Below are 26,813 nucleotides of genomic sequence, written 5' to 3' on the forward strand. Positions count from 1 at the left end.
GCACAATTATTTTATTGAGAAATACTGCACCAAGCATCTTAGTTAGACTAAGATCTCCTCAAAAACGTCAGATTTCTTGAGTTATCTTAGATTAATTATGAGGAATTTGAGGACGTGTATACTGGCTAAGGCGTCTCAAAATGGACAAACAGTACAAATGTATTTCAAGGTAGTATGCGAGCACACTCGTTTGGTTCGCCTAGCCGATGTCATGATTAATCTGATGACTTATCTATTTAATTCACTAACTATGTTTAACGAATTACCATCTTCAAATTACTGTTATTGATATAAGTTATATATTGATAAGTCACTTGTTAATCATTAAGTCACTTGTTAATCATTATCTCATATCAGTCTCATTCTGAACAGCCGTAAACTTCTTAGATCTGCAAGAACCCCAGCCTTTCTGATTATTCAGTACTACACAAACTGGTTTAATAATTTATTTACTAACTAACAAAATAATAACACAGAATACACATACACACTTAAATGAGACAAAAGTCCCCAGTGGACTGACAAGATATGATGGCTTGTTATAACATAGCATTAGAGGCCAGAGAGAGAGAGAAAGAGACACAAAGGGAAAGAAACACTTATCGTACATTTGGAAACTACGCTCACAGTAACCATTTACTTTGCACATGAACCACCGCATGTTGGGAGTAAGAAATGAATGTATTTATGTGTTTTGAATGCTGTCGTTCATCATCTATCTCTGTTGAAACCAAACCTTCTTGAAAGGGGGTTTGTTGGCCTTTCCTGTGGGCCACTTGCACACGTGAGGTCACAATGTTCTTCTTCTTAGTTGTCCAGTCTCCAATGGGCTGTTTCCTCAGAGCAGCTGTACTAGTGATTGTCTTAGAGGGTAGAGAGAGAAAGTTTCCCCCTCTAGAGATTTACAGCAGGGTGTGAATGGTGACCTTACAGCAGCTCCCCCTCTCTCTGTAGGAGAGAGACAGGCCTGGTTACTGTCATTTTTAACCTGTCTCCTCCCCTTCATCTACACTTATTGAAGTGGATTTAACTTCTTACGGATCATTGGGACGCTAGCGTCCAACCTCGACAACATCCGGTGAAATTGCTGAGCATCAAATTCAAATTTCAAATTAAACGTTCATGAAAATACAAGTGTCATACATCATTTAAAAGCTTAACTTCTTGTTAATCCAGCCGCTTTATCAGATTTCAAAAAGGCCTTATGGTGAAAAAACACCATGCGATTATCTGAGGACAGCGCCCCGCACACAAAAGCATTACATACATTTTCCAACCAAGCAGATGCATCACGAAAGTCAAAAATAGCGATAAAATAAATCACGTACTTTTGAAGATCTTCATCTGGTTGCAATCACAAGGGTCCCAAGGGTCCCAGCTACATAACAAATGGTCCTTTTGTTCGATAAAGTCCTTCTTTATATCCCCAAAATTATGTTTCAATAGCGCGCTTGACTCAGTAATCCACCGGTTTCCTTCGTTCAAAATGCATACAAATGAATCCCGTAAGTTATCAATAAACTTCTTCCAAACACATCAAACATTGTTCCTAATCAATCCTCAGGTACCCTAATATTCCGCCTTCACCGGAACGCGCAACAAACACTACAGCCAAAATGGGAGCCACTTAGAAAAACTACAAATTCTTGCTCATTTTTCAAAAAACAAGCCTGAAACTCTTTCTAAAGACTGTTGACATCTAGTGGAAGCCCTAGGAACTGCAATCTGGGAGGTCTTCCTTTTCTTTTCCCATTCCCAGCCATTGTACTCAATGGTGAGCTGGAGGAAAACAAATTCTGGATGGATTGTCTTCGGGTTTTTGCCTGCCATATCAGTTCTGTTATACTCACAGACATTATTTTAACAGTGTAGAGTGTTTTCTATCCAATTCTACATATTATATGCATATCCTAGCTTCTGGGCCTGAGTAACAGGCAGTTTACTTTGGGCACCTCATTCATCCAAACTTCCGGATACTGCCCCTAGCCGAATAAATTAAAGAATAAATATAAAAACTTTGGGATCCATGCCATCTTTATATGTTTGTTGTCACTTGTTAAGCAAGATTATGAGTCATTATTTGTATTTTTTCACCATTATATTGTATTTTTTCACAATTATATATATCCTGAAATTTTAGAGAATTCTGAAAATATTTGTAGCAAGGAGGGTATTAAGATTTCAATATTGGTCAGGTATATCAGGAGACTAGCTGCAAATAAGTTTAGTTTATATTCATATTTACCAATAGTGATACCTGTTATCCTCTCTAGGGTATGTGGGACGAAATCGTCCCACCTACTCAACAGCCAGTGGAATCCCGTGGCGCGATATTCAAATACATTAGAAATGCTATTACTTCAATTTCTCAAACATATGACTATTTTACGACATTTTAAAGACAAGACTCTCGTTAATCTAACCACACTGTCCGATTTCAAAAAGGCTTTACAAAGAAGCAAAACATTAGATTATGTCAGCAGAGTACCCAGCCAGAAATAATCAGACACCCATTTTTCAAGCTAGCATATAATGTCACATAAACCCAAACCACAGCTAAATGCAGCACTAACCTTTGATGATCTTCATCAAATGACACTCCTAGGACATTATGTTATACAATACATGCATGTTTTGTTCAATCAAGTTCATATTTATATCAAAAACCAGCTTTTTACATTAGCATGTGACGTTCAGAACTAGCATACCCACCGCAAACTTCCGGTGAATTTACTAAATTACTCACGATAAACTTTCACAAAAAACATAATTATTTTAAGAATTATAGATGCAGAACTCCTTTATGCAATCGCTATGTCCGATTTTAAAATAGCTTTTCGGCAAAAGCACATTTTGCAATATTCTGAGTAGATAGCCCAGACATCACGGCTAGCTATTTTGACACCCACCAAGTTTGGCCCTCACCAAACTCCGATTTACTATTAGAAAAATTTGATTACCTTTACTGTTCTTCGTCAGAATGCACTCCCAGGACGTCTACTTCAATAACAAATGTTGGTTTGGTTCAAAATAATGCATAGTTATGTTCAAATATCCTCTGTTTTGTTCGTGCGTTCAAGACACTATCCGAAGGGTAACGAAGGGTGACGCGCCCGGCGCATTTCGTGACAAAAAAAATATCTAAATATTCCATTACCGTACTTCGAAGCATGTCAACCGCTGTTTAAAATACATTTTTATGTGATTTTTCTCGTAAAAAAGCGATAATATTCGGACCGGGAAACCCTTTGTTCGTTCAAAGACTGAAAAACTCTCAAATGGACTCTTCTCGTGCATGCGCGCCCCCGTCTCATTGTTCTCAGATCGACCACTTACCAAATGCGCTACTGTTTTTCAGCCATGGCCTGCAAAATCATCATTCGACGTTCTGCCGCCTTCTGGGAGCCTATGGCAGCCGTAGGAAGTGTCACGTTACAGCAGAGATCCCCAGTTTTCAATAAAGAGAGTGTAGAAGGCCAAGAAATGGTCAGAGAGGGCGCTTCCTGTTTGGAATCTTCTCCGGTTTTGGCCTGCCATATGAGTTCTGTTATACACAGACACCATTCAAACAGTTTTAGAAACTTTAGGGTGTTTTCTATCCAAATCAAACAATTATATGCATATTCTAGTTTCTGGGCAGTAGTAATAACCAGATTAAAATCGGGTACGTTTTTTTATACGGCCGTGCAAATACTGCCCCCTACCCTAGAGAGGTTAAGTTTGGGTCCTATCGAATTCTTTCTGCAAGCAGTTGAAAAACCCAGGACAAACAGGAGGGGGGAGAGAGGACATCCCTGTTTTATGCTCCTTTCTAAATCAATTTAATCAGATAATGTGTTTTCTGTATATTTGTGCTTTAGGACATGTTATTTCAAATGGAAAGTTGAAAGCTTCCAAAGTTTTAAATAGAAAAAGCAATTCAAGATGGTCTAAAGCCTTTTCGGCGTCAAAAGCCACTATTTTATAAATCTATATCTGGTTTTTAGAATATTGTATTAAACTGAAACATGTTCTTGTGTTTATTTGTGTCTATTTTTAATAAACCCTGTGATTGATATGTATCAGGTCTGGTAAAACTTTTGCCATTCTATTGCTTATGAGCTTTGTAACTATTTTATTGTCTCCATTTATTAAACTTATGGGTCTGTAATCAGCATGGGACTCCCCAGATTCTTCTGGTTTTAACATAACAGAAATAACTGTTTGATACATGTAACTAGGAAGCACTGAATTGAGTGATATACACTACCATTTAAAAGTTTGGGGTTGCTTAGAAATGTCCTTGTTTTTGAAAGAAAAGCAAATTTTTTGTCCATAAACAAACGTCAAATTGATCAGAAATACGGCGAAGACATTGTTAATGACTTTTATAGCTGTAAACGGCAGATTTTTATGGAATATCTACGTAGGCCTACAGAGCCCCATTACCAGCAACCATCACTCCTGTGTTCCACTGGCACATTGTGTTAGCTAATTCAAGTTTATCATTTTAAATGGCTAATTGATCATTAGAATTATGTTAGCACAGCTGTTGTTCTGACTAAAGAAGAAATAAAACTGGCCTTCTTTAGACTAGTTGAGTATCTGGAGCATCAGCATTTGTGGGTTCAATTACAGGCTCAAAACGGACAGAAACTCGTCAGTCTATTCTTGTTCTGAGAAATGAAGGCTCTTCCATGCGAGAAATTGCCAAGAAACTAAAGATCTTGTACAACGCTGTGTACTACTCCCTTCACAGAACAGCGCAAACTGGAGCTAACCAGAATAGAAAGAGGAGTGGGAGGCCCCGGTGCACAACTGAGTAAGAGGACAATTACATTAGAGTGTCTAGTTTGAGAAACAGAGGCCTCACAAGTCCTCATCTGGCAGCTTCATTAAATAGTACCCGCAAAACACCAGTCTCAACGTCAACAGTGAAGAGGCGACTCCAGGATGCTGGCCTTCTAGGCAGAGTTCCTCTGTCCAGTGTCTGTGTTCTTTTGCCTTCTTAATCTTAATCTTTTCTTTTTATTGGCCAGTCTGAGATTTGGCTTTTTCTTTGCAACTCTGCCTAGAATGCCAGCGTCCCGGAGTCGCCTCTTCACTGTTGACGTTGAGACTGGTGTTTTGCGGGTACTATTTAATGAAGCTGCCAGTTGAGAACTTGAGGCTTAATTAATTTGATTAATATTTTGGTGTTTCTATTCCGAGAAAAATTAAACCCTTAGGGTTTTCGTTAGGATGGAATGGAAAATATTGTGCTGTACAACGTGGCAGTCGGGAGTAGGTTACAGCATAAGAGGATTGGAGGATTCTAAATTAATTTCTAAAGGACATAACATTTCCACTCCCTAATTGTAGTGTAACCAATGCTCATTTCGCCTATGGTAGGCGTACAGTATATATCAGAATTATTTTTTCAATGACGTGACTCTCCACCAATAATTACAGTTAGAGGATTGGAGAATTCTAAATTAATATTTAAGGGGCATTTTCCATTAGGATCTGTGAGAATATTTAAGGGGCTTTTACATAATTCTAAATTAATTAATAATAATAATAACTTTGTTTAAAAAGTAATCATTTTGAAGATTTCGTGTAATCGCTTTGTTTAAAAAGTAATCATATTTTGGAGATTTGGTTTTCATTTAACTTAGAGTGAGAAAAAGGCAATTCTTGAACATGGGGTGAGACATTCTCACTAATTTGTAAATAAAGCCAGTTTGTTATTTAGAAAGGTTTCTCCAGAAATAAATCAAACTTGATTATTTAGCAGACATCACTTGCTTATATTCAGTCAACACATATATCTTAAAAATATCATGAAATATAATTTAACATTTTCGTTTCTCCATGCTTGTCTCAGAGCAGCAGTAGACGTCCGCAGTGGGAAGGTTATATATAATGTTATTTTGGAGATTATTTTGTAAAAAACAAAAAACAACAGTGAGCGACTGAAATCTGAATAAAGGCCCAAATAATATTTATAAAGGCCAGAAAATAGCCCTGCTAATAGCCATAATGTTGCTGTACAACCTGACCTTGTGTGTTTGAAAGAGTATTTTCCAGTAAGCAACAATTTGTTTGCATTCATTAGACAACTTTACCATATTTCTGTAATTCTCTTTAAGGCCCACTGACTTAAAAAAATTTAGAAAAAATGTGAAGATGCACGTATTCCCAAAATAATTTGTTATGGATCCATAACTAAATCAACATCTGCATTTTGAAAGAGTATTTGTATCATTATTCTATTAACGAAAGCATGAAGAAATACAGTACTGTACAGTATATGCTTTTACATTTGGATAATAAAGCATTTAGAAGATATAAGCCACCTGCACTTGTTTATTAGGCTACTGTGCAGTATGACAAGTAAACATAGCCTACAATACACACTGTAGTAAACATGGGAAAGTGCCTAATTCCTTACATAAGGGAGAGCAGGCCATGTCCAGACTTTCTCGGTGACCTCAAGTACCTTCAATAATGGCTGTACTAGAGATTGCAGGCACACGAGAGACCGGGGTTCAATTCCCCGACGGGGAGGAAGGAGTAGGCTGTCCTTGTAAATAAAGGTTACACTAAGAGCATGACATTTCTGCACCCATTTTTAAATTCTAGTCTAACCAATACCCAAATGGATATCAAGTGAAAATAAAAATCTCTTTGAGTCCTATATCGACATAACCTGAAAGGACGCTCAGCAAGGAAGAAGCCACTGCTCCAAAACCGCCATAAAAAAGCCAGAATACGGTTTGCAACTGCACATGGGGACAAAGATCATACTTTTGTGAGAAATGTATAATAATAAATAATGACCATCAATATGTTTGGAGGAAAGTCTTGCAAGCTGAAGAACACCATCCCAACCAGGAAGCATGGGGGTGGCAGCATCATGTTGTGGGGTGCTTTGCTGCAGGAGGGACTGGTGCACTTCACAAAACAGATTGCATCATGAGGCAGGACAATTATGTGGATAAATTGAAGCAACATCTCAAGACATCAGTCAGGAAGTTAAAGCTTGGTCGTAAATGGGTCTTCCAAATGGACAACGATCTCAAGCATACTTCCAAAGTTGTGGCAAAATGGCTTAAGGACAACAAAGTCAAGGTTTTGGAGTGGCTATCACAAAGCCCTGACCTCAATCCTTTAGAAAATGTGTGGGCAGAACTGAAGAAGCGTGTGCGAGCAAGGAGGCCTACAAACCTGACTCAGTTACACCAGCTCTGTCAGGAGGAATAGGCCAAAATTCACCCAACTTATTGTGGGAAGCTTGTGGAAGGCTACCCGGAACGTTTGACCCAAGTTAAACAATTTAAAGGCAATGCTACCAAATACTAATTGATTGTATGTAAACTTGTGACCCACTGGGAATGTGATGAATTAAATGACAGCTGAAGTAAATAATTCTCTACTTTTATTCTGACATTTCACATTCTTAAAATAAGGTGGTGATCCTAACTGACCTAAATTAGGGCATTTGTGTTAGGATTAAATGTCAAGAATTGTGAAAAACTGAGTTTAAATGTATTTGGCTAAGGTGTATGTAAACTTCGACTTCAACTGTATTTATCAACATGATGAGGACAATATGCCAGGCACCATAGGGATTGAGTTTAATAATTGGTGAGGATGGATCTTGAGAATTCGACTGCAGTGTGGAATAGGGCTGCCGTTCAGTGGACTCAAACAGAAAATACCCATTTCATGACAGTTTGTATTATCATAAACAAATGTTTTTTTTTAAATGTTTGTGAATTAAAATAGTGTGTTGTGGGGATGTAACTGGCCTGTGATGGAGGGCAGGTTTTCCGTGGGAAAATGGTTGAGAGATGGCATGAGAATCAAACATTGAGTACAAAGGGTGCATTGGGTCTTTTCACAAGTAGATATCTGAACAGTGCGGATCTCAAAAGAGACATTTAATTGGCTTAAACTGCTGTGTCAAATCCTGTCGCCTGACTAACACAGACACACACCAGATGGGTGTTAAACAGGGATGGCATCCTTCCCAGGGGATCCAGCAAGATGTCGACATTAGAGCCAAATTCATACTGGGCCACATTGTTGTAGCAAGGAACCACACGCACACCCACACATTATTAAATGTCTATAGGCCCACCGTGTTTCATGCTCAGTGAGGCAGAAAGAAGTAGAGGTAAATTACAGGGGTGTAACCTGTCCCCCTGACAAGCATAGCCACCCTTGAGCAGGCTACAGTCAGAGAATGATAGAGTCCTCTAGTGGCCAAAATGTTTAAATGGCCACAACATGACTATTGTGGTATGAACACCGGTGAAAGGCAAGTGCAAAGACACACAAAATTCACACATGCGTACACCAGCATGCACACACACAAAGTTGAACTGTAGATTGTACACACTCTCTGTAACAAACACGTCATGTTCAATTTGAAATACATTCTGGAGTTGGTTTTAAAAACCTGCCTCTTCAAAAATGCAGTTGTTAAACATGCTAAGTATTTAGGTAATCATAAAGTATTCGCAGGTTAAAGCAAGGCTACAACTTTCCCTGTCTCTTTCTAACCTTGTAATTTAGTGAAACGTGTTTTTACAGTAAATCCTTCTTAAGTGCTATAAGTGGTAGTTAGTATTGTACAGAAAACACACATATACAGACAAAGGCACATGCAGGCACACACACACACCATTTAATTACAGTTTGGAGGAAAAAACTATTTTCTCACAAAAGAAAAAAGACACTCTTACCGCTGAGATTTGACATAGTGTTAAATAAAATGATTCAGGAGATTTTTAAGGTATGAACTTCCCTTCAGCACTGTAGTCACCTCTGACCTGTGAATTCCAGCCGAGTCAGAGCTCTCACCCTAAGACTAAAAGTGTCAGACTGAATGCTTCACCCCAGTACTCAGAGATCTCTGACATTCTTTCTGTACTGACTGTACACGTTTCATACCAGCACTCAACTTAGTGACTTTTTACTATTTTTTTATTACTTATTTATGTGTGGTGTGTGTCTACTGTATTATGTATTTGGAGCAGTTTAACCATGGTAAAAAAATGTCACTACAGTAATTGTCTTTGCTGTCACTATATGAAAGAAAGGTTTGGAAGGTATTCACATAAAAAAAATATTTTCATACGCAGGTCTTAAAATCAATTTTCAGCTCAATGGGAAATAAAGATGGAAGACATAGTGAATTATATTATCAACTCAGCAAAAAAATAAACATACCCTTTTCAGGAACCTGTCTGTCAAAGATAATTCATATAAATCCAAATAACTTCACAGATCTTCATTGTAAAGGGTTTAAACACTGTTTCCCATGCTTGTTCAATGAACCCTAAACAATTAATGAACGGTCGTTAAGACACTAACAGCTTACAGACGGTAGGAAATGAAGGTCACAGTTATGAAAACCTATAACAATCAAGAGGCCTTTCTACTGACTGGAAAAACACCAAAAGAAAGATGCCCAAGGTCCCTGCTCATCTGTGTGAATGTGCCTTAGGCATGCTGCAAGGAGGCATGAGGACTGCAGATGTGGCCAAGGCAATAAATTGCAATGCCCGTATTGTGAGAAACCTACGACAGCGCTACAGGGAGACAGGACGGACAGCTGATCGTCCTCGCAGTGGCAGACCACGTGTAACACCTGCACAGGATCGGTACATCCGAACATCACACCTGCGGGACAGGTACAGGATGGCAACAACAGCTGCCCGAGTTACACCAGGAATGCACAATCCCTCCATCAGTGCTCAGACTGTCCGCAATAGGCTGAGATAGGCTGGACTGAGGGCTTGTAGGCCTGTTGTAAGGCAGGTCCTCACCAGACATCACCGGCAACAACGTCGAGTATGGGCACAAACCTACCGTCGCTAGACAGGACTGGCAAAAAGTGCTCTTCACTGACGAGTTGCAGTTTTGTCTCACCAGGGGTGATGGTCGGATTCGCGTTTATCGTCGAAGGAATGAGAGTTACACTGAGGCCTGTACTCTGGAGCGGGATTGATTTGGAGGTGGAGGGTTTTTCATGGTCTGGGGCGGTGTGTCACAGCATCATTGGACTGAGCTTGTTGTCATTGCAGGCAATCTTAACGCTGTGCGTTACAGGGAAGACATCTTCCTCCTTCATGTGGTACCCTTCCTCTGCAGGCTCATCCTGACATGACCCTGCAGCATGACTATGCCACCAGCCATACTGCTCATTCTTTGTGTGATTTCCTGCAAGACAGGAACGTCAGTGTTCTGCCATGGCTTGCGAAGAGCCCGGATCTCAATCCCATTGAGCACGTCTGGGATCTGTTGGATCGGAGGGTGAGGGCTAGGGCCATTCCCCCCAGAAATGTCCGGGAACTTGCAGGTGCCTTGGTGGAAGAGGGGGGTAACATCTCATAGCAAGAACTGGCAAATCTGGTGCAGTCCGTGAGGAGGAGATGCACTGCAGTACTTAATGCAGCTGGTTGCCACACCAGATACTGATTGTTACTTTTGACCCCCCTTTGTTCAGGGACACATTATTCAATTTCTGTTAGTCACATGCCTGTGGAACTTGTTCAGTTTATGACTCAGTTGTTGAATCTTGTTATGCTCATGCTATTCTAATCATGGATAATGATTTCCTTCAGCCTTTATGACAGCATAAATGCTACAATTATTGACACAAAGCTCCTTCCTGAAGGGACATTCCAGACTCTAGGGCCCAAAAATAATTTGCTCTCAAATTAAGTCCTGGGATCTTTGTACAGGGGATGGTGGGCTGCAAACCCTCCCTCTAGCAGTGTTCTGCTCAGCGCTCGTACACAACAATCCCAAAATATCAGCAAGAGCCAAGTGGTGTCGAACAGGCCCCTTCTTTTCCCCCTCTGCATCCAGTTTGGACCACAGAAACTGTGGCTGGACACACATACACACACACAGACACACACTTATCAGTCCGCCGTCCTTTGACAAACACAAGCACACGTGTGGGTCAGATGACAGAGTTTCTGTAAAGAGCAACAGGAAGCAACACTCACTGCAGATATCCTCTTATCAAGGCTGCAGATGGTCACCATATCACTATAAACACACAAATAAAACAAACAAACACCCTGTCCATAAACTTGCTCAATCTCGACCTCCAGATGATTATTAATACACAATCTGGTTGCTATGGAGACTTCAACTGTATATCCTGATTGCCTTGTCACTTTTACTCTCACCCTGTATTACCTCAATTATTTCGTACCCCGGCACATTGACTCGGTTCTGGTACTCCTTGTATATAGCCTCATTATTGTTTTTATTGTGTTACTATTTTCTTTTTTTATTTAGCAAATATTTGTCTTACTTTTTAACTCTGCACTGTTGGGAATGGGCTCGTAAGTAAGCATTTCACTGAAAAGTCTACACATGTTGTATTAGGCACCTGTGACCACAAATGATTTGAGAAGAGGGGTATGAATGTTCTTTGCTTAAAAGGCACCAGAGCCTTCAGGCACTGACTGCCATTGACTGTCTTAAGATGAATGGAGTTTTAATGGGAGGGGTATTAGTATGGCCTTTACATTCTCACAACATGCCTCAAAAATGTGATTGCTCTATACACAAGTCAGTGTGTGATTTTGTGCACATACATAAGTGCATGTGTGTTGTGTGTTATTGTGTACAGTAGCCCAAATGTGTGGCCGGGAAAATGACAATCTCAGGTTCAAGTTGAATGTCTTGCTTGTTGGCACAGCTCACTTCCTTTTCCTGCACGGTAAGCAGAAACGGTAACTTATCTGTGCAGGAAGACACACACAAACACAGGCCATTCTGAAAGGGCCAAAGCTGGACAGGGGAGGTGCACAGAGCTGGTGCTTTACTCAACTGCAAGGACAAACAGCAAGACTGTCTAGGCACAGAGATATCTTAAGTAAACTAAAGTTAACGGCCTTGTCTTATTGCTCTTATTTTCTCCTTCTAAGAGAATAAAACAACAACTTCCACAAACTGCTGAAGTCATGAATTCCTTTGGGACAACACAGACAGGTGCCCTGAGGTTGATTTCCTCTTTTTAAACACAACCCATAACACAGAACATCACAACACAGGCAGTATGTTGTTACAGTATTAGATTCAAATAAAATAAGAACATTAAAGTGTAGACAATTTCTCAGGCTGGAGTAAAAACAAATGCTTTTTTTCTGCTGGCATGCCCTCTTTCTCTCCTCACCATTCCCCTCTCCTGTCCACTCCTTCACGCCTCAGTTCCAAAACGTGACCTCACAGCAGGGAGGCTGGCCAGTAGCATGTGAAAGGTTGTGACCCCCCAGACAAAGACCCTCTCCTGCTCCGGTAGAGAGAGGGGAGGTCTAAAGGCATCTGCACACTAGGTTTGGTTTACTCCTAGCAGAACTCAGTTAAGTGAAATGAACGTCTGTGTCTTGCATACTCCTTCGCTTGAAAAAATCATCAATAGTACCGTTTGTCCCTCTTGAGACGCCATAGCCAGTAAAGTCAGAACTAATCAATAGTCAGAATTAGTCTAAGATAACTCAAGAAGTCTGTCATAACTTTTTGACGTTTTTTGCAAGGACGTCTTAGTCGTGCAATTTTACATCTAACTAAGATGTTTGGTGCAGGGGAGGATGCGCTGAAGACATCTATATCGGCCGCTAATACAGGACTAGTAAAGGCCCAGTGCACTACTTGTGTGAACATTCTTTTACTACATGTATTTGTATGTCAGTGTTTACCAGCATTTGTAACTTGAGTCTAATATGTATCTGTACAAAACAGTTAATCTGATAATACTTTTGGAATATAAAACAACTTGCTTGATATGTTTTCCAGTTTTTGAAATACTTTGCAAATTAATCTTATTTCTATGTGGAAACTTAAAAAGGTCTACTCATTCCTTTTATATTTTAATAGAGGCTGTTATCCAGAGCAATTTACAGTAGTGAGTGCATACATTTTAATATTGGTCCCCCGTGGAAATTTAATCCTAGCATTGCAAGTGCCATGTTCTAACAACTGAGCCACATAATCAGATCATCACAAACCACTTGAGTTCTCAATGTGCTCAATTACTGTACTGTATTGTGCATTGTTTTTCTTCATGGTGATGAAAAGTCTACAGGTACAAACCTAGATGATCAGCCTATGTACAATACCGTAATGCACATTTACATTAAGTGGTTTGTAAGGATGGTAAATGAATACTGCACAAAAAGTGGTTGTTTTCATGTTTGATCAAGAAAAATATTTCATTTGATGTGGATGTTTTGGGTCTTTGCAACTTTTGATTTAAATGTTTGAGGACAGGATTTTGTTCTTTTTGGAAAGATGATTGCAGAGAAAGGGACAGGGCAACAACTCTTACAATTCCAACTATTGAACCCTGCAAGATACTGTTCTTAATTATACAACTATACATTTTTTGACAAAGCTGAGATGCTGAAAAAAAATGTTTTGTCCGAAATAAGACATCTGTATCGATCCGCTAATACAGGACTAGTAAAGGCCCAGTGCACTACTTTAGTGACCCCCCCACCCCAAAAAATGAATTGTTTTCTTAATAGATATTTTTTATTACGGTTTTTCAGGGGGTGCTGCAGCACCGTCAGCACCCCTACTTCCTGCGGCTATGGTTACATCTCCTAAAGGCTACCTCCCCATTAATTCACTACAAACCATTAGCTCAACACCTCCACCCCCAGTCACCAGTCACTCTGCAGTATCTCTACATCCAGTAATATTTCTATACCACCCCTGTGGTAGAAAATACTGTATGTGTGATATGCTTTTCATGTCTGTGATGAGGCGGAGAGCACAGTTGGGTCTCTTCCTTCTACAGTGTGTTTGAACATGAAGCACAATCTGGAACTGCTTAGAGTGGAGCGGAGATAAAAGTGTCTGGTTTCAGTGAACATCAGGGTACCGTGTGTCATCTCACTGACACACACACAAACACACTGTGCGTACACACACACACACTAAAGTTTCTGCTTCAACCAGGTTTTCTATCTGAAGTGCAGTACATACAGGACAGGTTGATTATTGATTGAAGATAACCTTCAGAGAGAGATGAAATGTTATACAACAAAGACAGGACCAAAGGTTGCGTCGGCTCGCAACAAACCATTGTTTTACAGACCAATGGCCCATTGGGGAAGCTTTTGTAACATGGCGTCCTTGATTAACCAAATCTAAAACTATTCGGTTTCCCCAAAATAACATTTCCAGTCAACAGAGGCATATCCAATATCTTTAGAAACAATACTTACGATTAATTGAGTTGAATGTGTCCTTCCGCAACAAGCCATCTGTCTGTAAACAATGGCTCGTTGCAGGACGTACAGTAGCAATACCAAAGGCATCGTGTGGAAGTGAAGCCATCGCTGTAAAGTACCCAAGTAAAAACATCAGCTGCAGAACAGAACACAGTGAAGAATGGCTGTGATCTCTAACAACTGCCCTACAGGCCGCAGCTCAGCATATTCCTCCCAACTTTCACAAGCTGTACTGTACACAGACAGTGTCCACTAAGTGAAAGAACAGGGAGTGCTGAGAGTGGTAATTTAAGGGCATATTCTAGATCAGGGGTCGCATTTATCAATCATGCATAGGCACAAATCTGTGCCTAAACCATGTGTGGGATCATTTCCACGCAAAGTGTGAGATTTATCAATATGAGCGTTTGCTTGAGAGTGTACATGAACATATGCACTGCCATAACCATGTGTACGCACAAAGCCAAGTGGTAGAATGGGGGAAATACATGTTGAAAATGTGTGAAATTGTGAGAATCATAATTAAATAATTTTTCAATTTCATTGTATTTCCATTGTGAATTCATATATTTCAGTAGAAGGGGAGGACCATCCTTTCAGTGAATTTCAGAAAAATGTTAGTGAAACAATAACAAAGTTATCCTTTAAAAAAAAAGATAGACTAAATATATTCACGTCACCAAATATCTGATTAATATACACTTTTTTGCAATGAAGGTCTACAGTAGCCTCAACAGCACTCTCTGGGGCAGCACCACGGTGTAGCCAGAGGACAGCTAGTTTCTGTAACAAGTACGCTAGGAGTCGGGAAGCAAGTACAGGGAGGGAATTTAATAATAAATGAAACATGGAGCAAAACCAGAAACACGAGTAGTGTACAGACAAAGTTGAAGTCGAAGTTTACATACACCTTATCCAAATACATTTAAACTCAGTTTTTCATAATTCCTGACCTTTAATCCTAGTAAAAAAATCCCTGTTTTAGGTCAGTTAGGATCACCACTTTATTTTAAGAATGTGAAATGTCAGAATAATAGTAGAAAGAATGATTTATTTCAGTTTACATACACTCAATTAGTATTTGTTAGCATTGTCTTTAAATTGTTTAACTTGGGTCAAACATTTTGGTTAGCCTTCCACAAGCTTCCCACAATAAGTTGGGTGAATTTTGGCCCATTCCTCCTGACAGAGCTGGTGTAACTGAGTTAGTTCTGGTTCAGCCCACACATTTTCTATAGGGCTTTGTCATGGCCACTCCAATACCTTGACTTTGTTGTCCTTAAGCCATTTTGCCACAACTTTGGAAGTATGCTTGGGGTCATTGTCCATTTGGAAGACCATTTGCAACCAAGCTTTAACTTCCTGACTGATGTCTTGAGATGTTGCTTCAATATATCCACATAATATTCCTCCATCATGATGCCATCGATTTTGTGAAGTGCACCAGTCCCTCCTGCAGCAAAGCACCCCCACAACATGATCCTGCCACCCACGTGCTTCACGGTTGGGATAGTGTTCTTCGGCTTGCAAGCCTCCCCCTTTTTCCTCCAAACATAACGACGGTCATTAAAACCTCTTGAGCGTCTCATCCCGTTAGCGGGATCATTTTCCAGCGAAAAACTTATAGCGACATTAGCATAACGAAATTCAATATTTTTTTTTTTTCAAATATAGGACTGTCTCATATCGTTTTATAGATACACCTCTCTTGAATCGACCCTCGTCGTCCGATTTCAAAAAGGTTTTACAGGAAAAGCACAACATTAGATTATGTTAGAGGAGTACATGGTAAAAGTAGCATCATTTGAATTTTCCGACCAACCACATGCATCACAAATAACCAAAAAAACAGCTAAATGCAGCACTAACCTTTTAAAAACTTCATCAGATGACACACCTAGGACATCATGTTACACACAGCATGCATTCTTTTGTTCAATAAAGGTCATATTTCTATATAAAAACAGCATTTTACATCGGCGTCTGACGTTGGCTAACTATTTTCGCATAAAATGCGTCCCGGGAAACAGTGCTACAATTTCCTAAATTACTATTCGAAAACAATTTTTTTATTTTATATTGTCAATCTAAGATTTATAGATGAATATCTCTTGAAAACACCTGTCATAACAGATTTTAAATTAACTTTACAGGGTAATCACACTTTGAGATAAAAGGGGATGCGATTCTCAGAAAAGGGGATGCGATTCTCAGAAAAGGAGCTAGTAAACCTAGCTCGGCGCCATCTTGGAACAATCGCAAATCACATCTAATCTTGTATAATATTGTCAATAATCCCTTACCTTTAGTTGTCTTCATCAGAAAGCACTTCCAGGCATCCCAGGTCCACGACAAATGTATTTTCGGTCAAAAAAGTCCATCCTTTATGTTCCATTAGCTTGCTGTTGTTAGCGCGTCTGAAGGCTGTAACCAAATGTTGATCCGGGCGCGGGACTTCGGTTTAGAAAAATAACTTTTTTCCCTCCTTTAGGTTCGTTCAAACATGTCAAACGTTGTATAACATTAATCTTCAGGGCCTGTTTCAACAAGAGAGCCAATAAGATTCGAGTGGGACGATTGCATTGTGTTTCAAAACGTTTCCAAAGGTGGGGGTAGACACGGCCGCCGACGTCACAATGCTGATGGCCCTCCTACTGTGACCAATTGCCACAGCGTCTCCTTCACTGAGTTTCGACAGTAGAAGGCTCAAAACACTTTGTAAAGACTGGGGACATCTAGTGGAAGCAATAGAAAGTGCTCAATGAACGATTTCTCACGTTGTGAATTACAGGCAAGGCTGTGAAGTCGAGTCCACAATTCAGAATCCCACTTCCTGTTTCAATCGGTCTCTGGGTTTTGACTGCCATATGAGTTCTGTTATACTCACAGACACCATTCAAACAGTTTTAGAAACTTTTGGGTGTTTTCTATCCATATAAAATAAGTATATGCATGTCCTAGCTTCTGAGTTTGATTAGTAGGCCGTTGAAAATGGGAACGAATTTTTTCCAAAATGCGCTGTGGCGCCCCCTATCCTAGGATATCCTTAAGAGGATTTATGGTGAAACAGTTCTATTTTTGTTTCATCAGACCAGAGGACATTTCTCCAAAAAGTACGATCTTTGTCCCCGTGTGCAGTTGCAAACCGTAGTCTGGCTTTTTTATGGCGGTTTTGGAGCAGTGGCTTCTTCCTTGCTGAACAGCCTTTCAGGTTATGTTGACATAGGACTTGTTTTACTGTGGATATAGATACTTTTGTACCCGTTTCCTCCAGCATCTTCACAAGGTCCTTTGCTGTTGTTCTGGGACTGATTTCCACTTTTCGCCCCAAAGTACGTTCATCTCTAGGAGACAGTACGCGTCTCCTTCCTGAGCAGTATTATGGCTGCGTGGTCCCATGGTGTTAATACTTGCGTGCTGTTGTTTGTAAAGATGAACATGGTACCTTCAGGCATTTGGAAATTGCTCCCAAGGACGAAACAGACTTGTGGAGGTCTACAATTTTTTTCCTGAGGTCTTGGCTGATTTCTTTTGATTTTCCCATGATGTCAAGCAAATAGGCACTGAGTTTGAAGGTAGGCCTTGAAATACATCCACAGGTACACCTCCAATTGACTCAAATGATGTCAATTAGCCTATGTCATGACGTGGTCCTCTTTGGGTATAGCGTGCCTTCCCCCTCTCTCTCCCCCCTACACCCAGGCTGCTGTTATCTCAGGTCATAAATTCCTGCAGGAGACTCTTCCTCACGGCCAGACAGTATAGAGAGAGAAGGTTTCACAGGAGAACAAAGGAACCTGTTTTGGAGAAGGTGTACACGGTCGGGGAAGAATCCAGCAACGACTGGTCCATTTCGTTTAATGTTTGTGAAACTCTTGAGAGACAATACAGCCACATTACCATAACTCTGTTTATACAAGAGTCTCAGTTATGAGGCTTACATCTAATTGTTGTATAAAATGAATGAGTAAAGATGAAACTACTTGTGAAATTTTGTAATGTGATTTTAAACTGTTTAATGAAAGGGAACCCAATTCCTTTTAAAGTTAACTAAGTCATTTGCCCGCCCCATGAGCACAGACATTGATTTGGCGTCATGGGACAGCCTTTTTCTGCTATTCCGAACATAACCCCCACCTGGAGAATCATCTGCAGACCAAGCCTACCTCAATTACGAGAGGGCTAAGGTTTGAGCGCAGACCAGTACCTCATCACAGAGGGAGTTAAGGTTTGAGTAGATTGCTGAATCTTTTAACCATACCACGTGGTTCAACTTTGAGACTATCAATTCGACAGAATACTCTTCGAATTGTGATACAGTGACTTATAAGTGAAATGATCTGTCTGTGAACAATTGTTGGAAAAATTACTTGTGTCATGCACAAAGTAGATGTCCTAACTGACTTGCCAAAACTATAGTTTGTTAACAAGAAATTTGTGCAATGGTTGAAAAACAAGTTTATTGACTCCAACCTAAGTGTATGTAAACTTCTGACCTAAGTGTATGTGAACTGTATAACACAGGAACATAATCAATAATGCCTGAGGAAAGAACCAAAGGGAGTGACAGATATAGGGGAAGTAATCAGGAAGGTGATGGAGTCTAGGTGAGTCTCATGAGGTGCAGGTGCGCATAACGATGGTGAAAAGTCTGCATAAAAATGAGTAAACAGGCGACAAGGAGCACCAAAGAGGAGGAGCGGGAGTATACGTGACAGTACCCCCTCCCTGACACGTGGCTCCATTCGCAGGACGCCAACCAGAGGGACGGTCCTGAAGACCTGGAGTGGGCAGGCCACTTCTGCTGAGGCGTGGGAACCTGTAGAGCCATCTGAGGCCGGAAACCAGACCAACCGGCTGAGGTATGAGAACCTGTCTAGTCAGCTGAGGCGCGGGAGCCTGACGATCCGGCTGAGGCACGGGAGCCTGACGATCCGGCTGAGGCACGGGAGCCTGACGACCCGGCTGTGACATGGGAGCCTGACGAGCCGGCTGAGTCACGGCAGCCTGACGAGCCAACCGATGCATGGAAGCCTGATGAGCCAACTGAGGCTTGAGAAGCTGTCGAGCCAGCTTAGGCATGGAAGCCTGATGAGCTAGCTCAGGCATCCGCGGTAGCTTCGGCAATGGAAGCCTGACAAGCCAATCAAAACTTGAGAACCTTTTGAGCCAGCTGAGACATGGAAGCCTGATGAGCTAGCTGAGACATCCCGGTTGCTTCGGCAGCCGCCTTTGGACCCGATGTAACCAGTGAAGAATATCAAGATAAATCCCTGTTGCTTCCCTTTTGGCGAGGCGTTATTCTGTAACGAGTACGCTAGGAGTCGGGAAGCAAGTACAGGGAGGGAATTTAGTAATAAATGAAACAAAATGTGAAACATGAGTAGCGTACAGACATATAGCAGGAACAGAATCAATAACGCCTGAGGAAAGAACCAAAGGGAGTGACAGGTATAGGGGGGTAATCAGGAAGGTGATGGAGTCCAGGTGAGTCTCGTGAGGCGCAGGTGCGCGTAACGATGGTGACAGGTGTGCATAAAAATCAGTAAACATCCAACAACGAGCACCAGAGAGGAGGAGCACGAGTAGACGTGACAGTTTCCGTCCTTTTCTGGGTACATTGACTTCAATACAAAACCTAGGAGGCTCATGGTTCTCACCCCCTTCCATAGACTTACAGTAATTATGACAAGTTCCGGAGGACGTCCTCCAATCTATCAGAGCTCTTGCAGTATGAACTGACATGTTTTCGACCCAATCAAAGGATCAGATAATGAATCTAGTACTGAAAGCAGCTAGCTAGCACTGCAGTCCATAAAATGTAGCGAGTAGTCGACTCAAAGACAGTAGTTAATGTTTTGAACAAATTAATTAGTTCAAAAATGAAGGAGAATCAAGCAAGAGAGAGAGTGAGAGAGAGCTTTATTTTTATTTTTTTATTCTCACTTTCACCGACCTAGCTAGCAAATGCAGATAGCTAGTTTAGCCTACTCAAACACCTGGCTCAAACAGAGAGGGATGCTATGTTCGCTAGCTGGCTATGGCTATCCAACACTGGAACTCTTTCAAGTCAAGGTGAGCTTTCGGTTTTATACATTTATTGCCACCGGGGCCCGCCTGGGTAACTGCTAAACTGCTTGCTGTACATAGTACAGCATGATTATAACAGGTTTATTAATGCGTTAGTTCTAGTATATAGCCATGTCTGTAAACACTCCAGCCAGCTGGTCTGCGCATGCGGCTAGGGATGCCATCTGGGCCGGCAGCCTTGTGAGGGTTAACACACAAGGCTGTCTTACTCATGTCAGCCACGGAGGAGAGCCCACAGTCCTGGGTAGCGGGCCTTGTCAGTGGTATTGTTACCCTCAATGCGGGCAAAGAGGGTGTTTAGCTTGTCCGGAAGTAAGACGTCATTATCCACAACGTGGCTGGTTTTCCTTTGTAGTCTGTGATTGTCTGTAGACCCTGCCACATTTATTTTACAAGGCAAGTCAGTTAAGAAGAAATTCTTATTTGCAATGACAGCCTAGGAACAGTGGGTTAACTGCCTTGTTCAGGGGCAGATGACAGATTTTTACCTTGTCTGCTCAGGGATTTGATCTAGCAATCTTTCAATTACTGGCCCAATGCTCTAACCACTAGGCTACCTGCCGCCCCACACGTCTCGTGTCTGAGCCGTTGGATTGCGGCTCCACTTCGTTTATATACTGACGTTTTGATTGCCTTACGGAGAGAATAACTACACTGTTTGTATTCGGCCATATTCCCAGTCACCTTGGTTAAATGCGATGGTTCGCGCTTTCAGTTTTGTGCAAATGCTGTCATCTATCCACGGTTTCTGGTTAGGGTAGGTTTTAATAGTCATAGTGGGTACAACACTTCCTGATAAACTCAGTCACCATATCAGTGTATTCGTCTATGTTGTAGGAGGCTACCCGGAACATATCCCAGTCTGCGTGATCAAAACAATCTTGAAGCATGGATTCCGATTGGTCAGAACAGCGTTGAATTGTCGGTAGCACGGGAACTTCCTGTTTGAGTTTCTGCCTATAGGAAGGGAGGAGCAATATGGAGTCGTGATCAACTTTGCCAATGGGAGGATGGGGGAGGGCCTTGTAGGCATTCCGGAAGTTGGAGTAGCAGTGGTCACAGTCAATGTGTTGATAGAACTGATAGCTACAATAAATGCGGCCTCAGGATATGTGGTTTCCAGTTTGCATAAAGTCCAGTGAAGTTTTTTGAGGGCCGTTGTGGTATCGGCTTGAGGGGGAATATACAGTACATGGCTGTGACTGCAACAGAAGAGAATTCTCTTGGGAGGTAATACGGTCGGCATATGATTGTAAGGTATTCTAGGTCGGGTGAACAAAAGGACTGGTCGTAATGCTGGTGAGTTACCATCGCTCTGATATACAAAAGTTATTCCTAACTGTATGTAGTAATACAAAACATTTCCTTGGCTAATAAGGTAAGAAATAAAACATTTAAAAAAATAATGCAGTTTCCTAATAGCTTGAAGTACGGCAGCCTTGTCCGTCGGCACCATTTTCAAAGGGGACCCCACGTGTTAAAGGGATGATTTTGACATTATAGAATTAATTAGGAGCATTTAGAAATGCAATCAACCAAGGTCGTGCACGAGCACTGAGGTTCTCATAACGGTGTGCGTTTGACGCTTGCAATATTGTTTGCTTACAAACATTCTACATGTTGTTTGTAAGTAGTATTTTAGAATAGTTTGCAATACTGATAAATGAGGCCCCAGGTATTGTACATTAGGGAATTAAAGAGGCGCGTGCCACCAGGACCGCCCATCCTCCCCCCAACCCGTCACGTGAACCTGACACAAATCGCAGGAGGCACCCCATCCCTGCCCCCCATCCTGCCCCCAACCCCCTCATTGCACCCTTTATATAAACCTAGCACCTCGTTAGAGCACGAGTAAATTACTAGGGGGGTGTCACTGGGAGCAGTGGGAGCACTGGTGGATCCGGCCTTTCCCATCACCAGTCAGGGTGTATCGTTACCGGGTGGCATACTGGGGGGGGTGAGGTCACTTCCTCTCCGGTTACGTTCTCTCAAGATTTAGGTGCCAGTGGAAACACCTGCCACGCTGAAGAGCTGCAGGGCTCCCTGGGCTGTTTGAGCTGGTAGTGCTGTATGTGTCCCAGTGGTCTGACAGGCAGGTTTCCTTTTTTTAATTTTTTTTATTTCACCTTTATTTAACCAGTTAGGCTAGTTGAGAACAAGTTCTCATTTGCAACTGCGACCTGGCCAAGATAAAGCATAGCAATTCGACGCATACAACAACACAGAGTTACACATGGATAAACAAAACATACAGTCAATAATGCAGTAGAACAAAAGAAAACAAAAAGTCTATATACAGTGAGTGCAAATGAGGTAAGTTAAGACAATAAAGAGGCCATTGTGGCGAAGTAATTACAATATAGCAATTAAACACTGGAATGGTAGATGTGCAGAAGATGAATGTGCAAGTAGAGATACTGGGGTGCAAACGAGCAAGATAAATAAATAAATACAGTATGGGGATGAGGTAGGTAGATAGATGGGTCGTTTACAGATGGGTTACTATGTACAGATGCAGTGATCTGTGAGCTGCTCTGACAGCTGGTGCTTAAAGCTAGTGAGGGAGATATGAGTCTCCAGCTTCAGTGATATTTGCAGTTCGTTCCAGTCATTGGCAGCAGAGAACTGGAAGGAAAGGCGGCCAAAGGAGGAATTGGCTTTGGGGGTGACAAGTGAGATATACCTGCTGGAGTGTGTGCTACGAGTGGATGCTGCTATGGTGACCAGTGAGTTGAGATAAGGCGGGGCTTTACCTAGCAGAGACTTGCAGATAACCTGTAGCCAGTGGGTTTGGCGACGAGTATGAAGCGAGGGCCAACCAACGAGAGCGTACAGGTCGCAATGGTGGGTAGTGTATGGGGCTTTGTTGACAAAACGGATGGTACTGTGATAGACTGCATCCAGTTTGTTGAGTAGAGTGTTGGAGGCTATTTTATAGATGACATCACCGAAGTCGAGGATTGGTAGGATGGTCAGTTTTATGAGGGTATGTTTGGCAGCATGAGTGAAGGATGCTTTGTGACGATATAGGAAGCCGATTCTAGATTTAATTTTGGATTAGAGATGCTTAATGTGAGTCTGGAAGGAGAGTTTACAGTCTAACCAGACACCCAGGTATTTGTAGTTGTCCACGTATTCTAAGTCAGAGCCGTCCAGAGTAGTGATGCTGGACGGGCGAGCAGGTGCGGGCAGTGATTGATTGAATAGCATGCATTTAGTTTTACTTGCATTTAAGAGCAGTTGGAGGCCACGGAAGGAGAGTTGTATGGCATTGAAGCTCGTCTGGAGGTTAGTTAACACATTGTCCAAAGAGGGGCCAGAAGTATACAGAATGGTATCGTCTGCGTAGAGGTGGATCAGAGAATCACCAGCAACAAGAGCAACATCATTGATGTATACAGAGAAGAGAGTTGGCCCGAGAATTGAACCCTGTGGCACACCCATAGAGACTGCCAGAGGTCCGGACAACAGGCCCTCTGATTTGACACACTGAACTCTATCAGAGAAGTAGTTGGTAAACCAGGCGAGGCAATCATTTGAGAAACCAAGGCTGTCGAGTCTGCCAATAAGAATGTGGTGATTGACAAGCATTGAAAGCCTTGGCCAGGTCGATGAATATGGCTGCACAGTAATGTCTCTTAACGATGGCGGTTTTGATGTCATTTAGGACCTTGAGTGTGGCTGAGGTGCACCAATGACCAGCTCTGAAACCAGATTGTATAGCGGAGAAGGTAACTGTTTGTTAACTTGGCTTTCGAGGACCTTAGAAAGACAGGGTAGATAGATATAGGTCTGTAGCAGTTTGGGTCTAGAGTGTCACCCCTTTGAAGAGGGGGATGACCACGGCAGCTTTCCAATCTTTGGGAATCTCAGAGGTTGAACTGGCTAGTAATAGGGGTTGCAAAAATTTCGACAGATAATTTTAGAAAGAGAGGGTCCAGATTGTCTAGCCCGGCTGATTTGTCTGGGTCCAGATTGTGCAGCTCTTTCAGAACATCAGCTATCTGGATTTGGGTGAAGGAGAAATGGTGGGGGCATTGGCGGGTTGCTGTGGAGGTGCCGGACAGTTGACTGGGGTAGGGGTAGCCAGGTGGAAAGCATGGCCAGCCGTAGAGAAATACTTATTGAAATTCTCAATTATAGTGGATTTATCGGTGGTAACAGTGTTTCCTAGCCTCAGAGCAGTGGGCAGCTGGGAGGAGGTGCTCTTATTCTCCATGGACTTTACAGTGTCGCGAAAGTTTTTTGAGTTTGTGCTACACGATGCAAATTTCTGTTTGAAAAATCTAGCCTTAGCTTTTCTAACTGCCTGTGTATATTGGTTCCTAATATCCCTTAAAAGTTGAATATCACGGGGGCTATTCGATGCTAATGCAGAACGCCACAGGATGTTTTGTGCTCGTCAAGGGAAGACAGGTCTGGAGTGAAACAAGGACTATATCTATTCCTAGTTCTAAATTTTTTGAGTGGGGCATGCTTATTTAAGATGGTGAGGAAGGCACTTTTAAAGAATAGCCAGGCATCATCTACTGACAGGATGAGGACAATGTCATTCCAGGATACCCCGGCCAGGTCGATTAGAAAGGCCTGCTCGCAGAAGTGTTTTAGGGAGCGTTTGACAGTGATGAGGGGTGGTCGTTTGGTCGCAGACCCATTACGGATGCAGGCAATGAGGCAGTGATTGCTGAGATCTTAATTGAAAACAGCAGAGGTGTATTTGGAGGGCGAGTTAGTTAGGATGACATCTATAAGGGTGCCTGTGTTTACGGATTTGGGGTTGTACCTGGTAGGTTCATTGATCATTTGTGTGAGATTGAGGGCATCAAGCTTAGATTGTAGGATGGCCGGGGTGTTAAGCATGTCCCAGTTTAGGTCACCTAGTAGCACGAGCTCAGAAGGTAGATGGGGCAATCAATTCACATATGGTATCGAGGGCACAGCTGGGGGCAGAGGGAGGTCTATAGCAAGCGGCAACAGTGAGAGACTTGTTTCTGGAGAGGTGAATTTTTAGAAGTAGAAGCTCGAATTGTTTGGGAACAGACTTGGATAGTAATACAGGACTCTGCAGGCTATCTTTGCGGTGGTTTGCAACACCGCCCCCTTTGGCAGTTCTCTCTTGGCGGAAAATGGTTTTCCTAATCCAGGATTCAGACACGGCTAAGACATCCGGGTTGGCAGAGTGTGCTAAAGCAGCGAGTAAAACAAACTTATGGAGTAAGGCTTCTAATGTTAACATGCATGAAACCAAGGCTTTTACGGTTACAGAAGTCAACAAATGAGAGCACCTGGGGAGTGGGAGTGGAGCTAGGCACTGCAGGAGTTGGATTAACCTCCACATTACCAGAGGAACAGAGGAGAAGTAGGATAAGGGTACGGCTAAAGGCTATACGAACTGGCCGTCTAGCACGTTCGGAACAGAGAGTAAAAGGAGCAAGTTCCTGGGCACGATAGCATAGATTCAAGGCATAGTGTAAAGACAAAGGTAAGGTAGGATGGGAGTAGATTGGAGGTAAACCTAGGCATTGAGTAATGATGAGAGAGATAGTCTCTAGAGAAGTTTAAACCAGGTGATGTCATCGCATATGTAGGAGGTGGAACAACATGGTTGGTTAAGGCATATTGAGCAGGTCTAGAGGCTACAGTGAAATAAGACAGTAATCACTAACCAGGACAGTAATGGACGAGTCATTTTGATATTAGAGAGAGGCATGCGTAGCCAAGTGAACATATGGGTCCAGTGAGTGGTTGGGCTGACTGGGGACACGGCGATTCAGACAGTTAGCAGGCCGATGCTAACAGTTAGTAGGCCGGGGCTAAACAAGCTAGCAGTTAGCAGACCGGGGCTGGTAAACTAGCAGTTAGCAGACCAGGTTAGCAAGCAAGCAGTTAGCAGACTGGGGCTAGCAGTTAGCAGACCAGGGCAGGCAAGCTAGCAGTTAGCAGACCGGGGCAAGCAAGCTATCTGTTAACAGACCGGGGCTAGCAAGTAAGCTTTGGGGGACGTCGCAATGGGGGTAAGTCGGTTTTACGACTGGTCTATCGACGTCACCGCACCTCTACGTGCGGTGACGTCGATAGACCAGTCGTGGAATTGGTAGGGTTCCAAGTAGGTCTAGGTAGCTAGTAGGCCGCGGTTAGCAGAATGGGCCTTCATTGGACGTCGCGCCTGAGGGGCCTGTTGGAATCCTCGGGCAGATTATGTCGGTTTTCCAGTCGTAGAGGATCGGCGGGGTTCTGTGCCCCGTACCGGCAGTAGAAGGGGTCCAGATATTGTAGCCCAGGAGTGGGCTTCAGTGGTACCACAGGAGCCCTAGCTTCAGGCTAATTGGTGCTTGCTCCGGGATGGAAACGCTAGCCAGGAGTAGTCACCCGGGATTGCGGTTAGCTAGTTGTGAAGATCCAGATGAAAATGTTCAGAGTTTGCGGTAGAAATCCGGGGATATGGGGAAAAAAATACAAATAATAATAGGTCCGTTATGCTCTGGTTTGAGTCAC

The sequence above is a fragment of the Salmo trutta genome, chromosome 35 (genome assembly GCF_901001165.1).
Source record: "Salmo trutta chromosome 35, fSalTru1.1, whole genome shotgun sequence".
In the NCBI taxonomy this organism is placed as follows: domain Eukaryota; kingdom Metazoa; phylum Chordata; class Actinopteri; order Salmoniformes; family Salmonidae; genus Salmo; species Salmo trutta.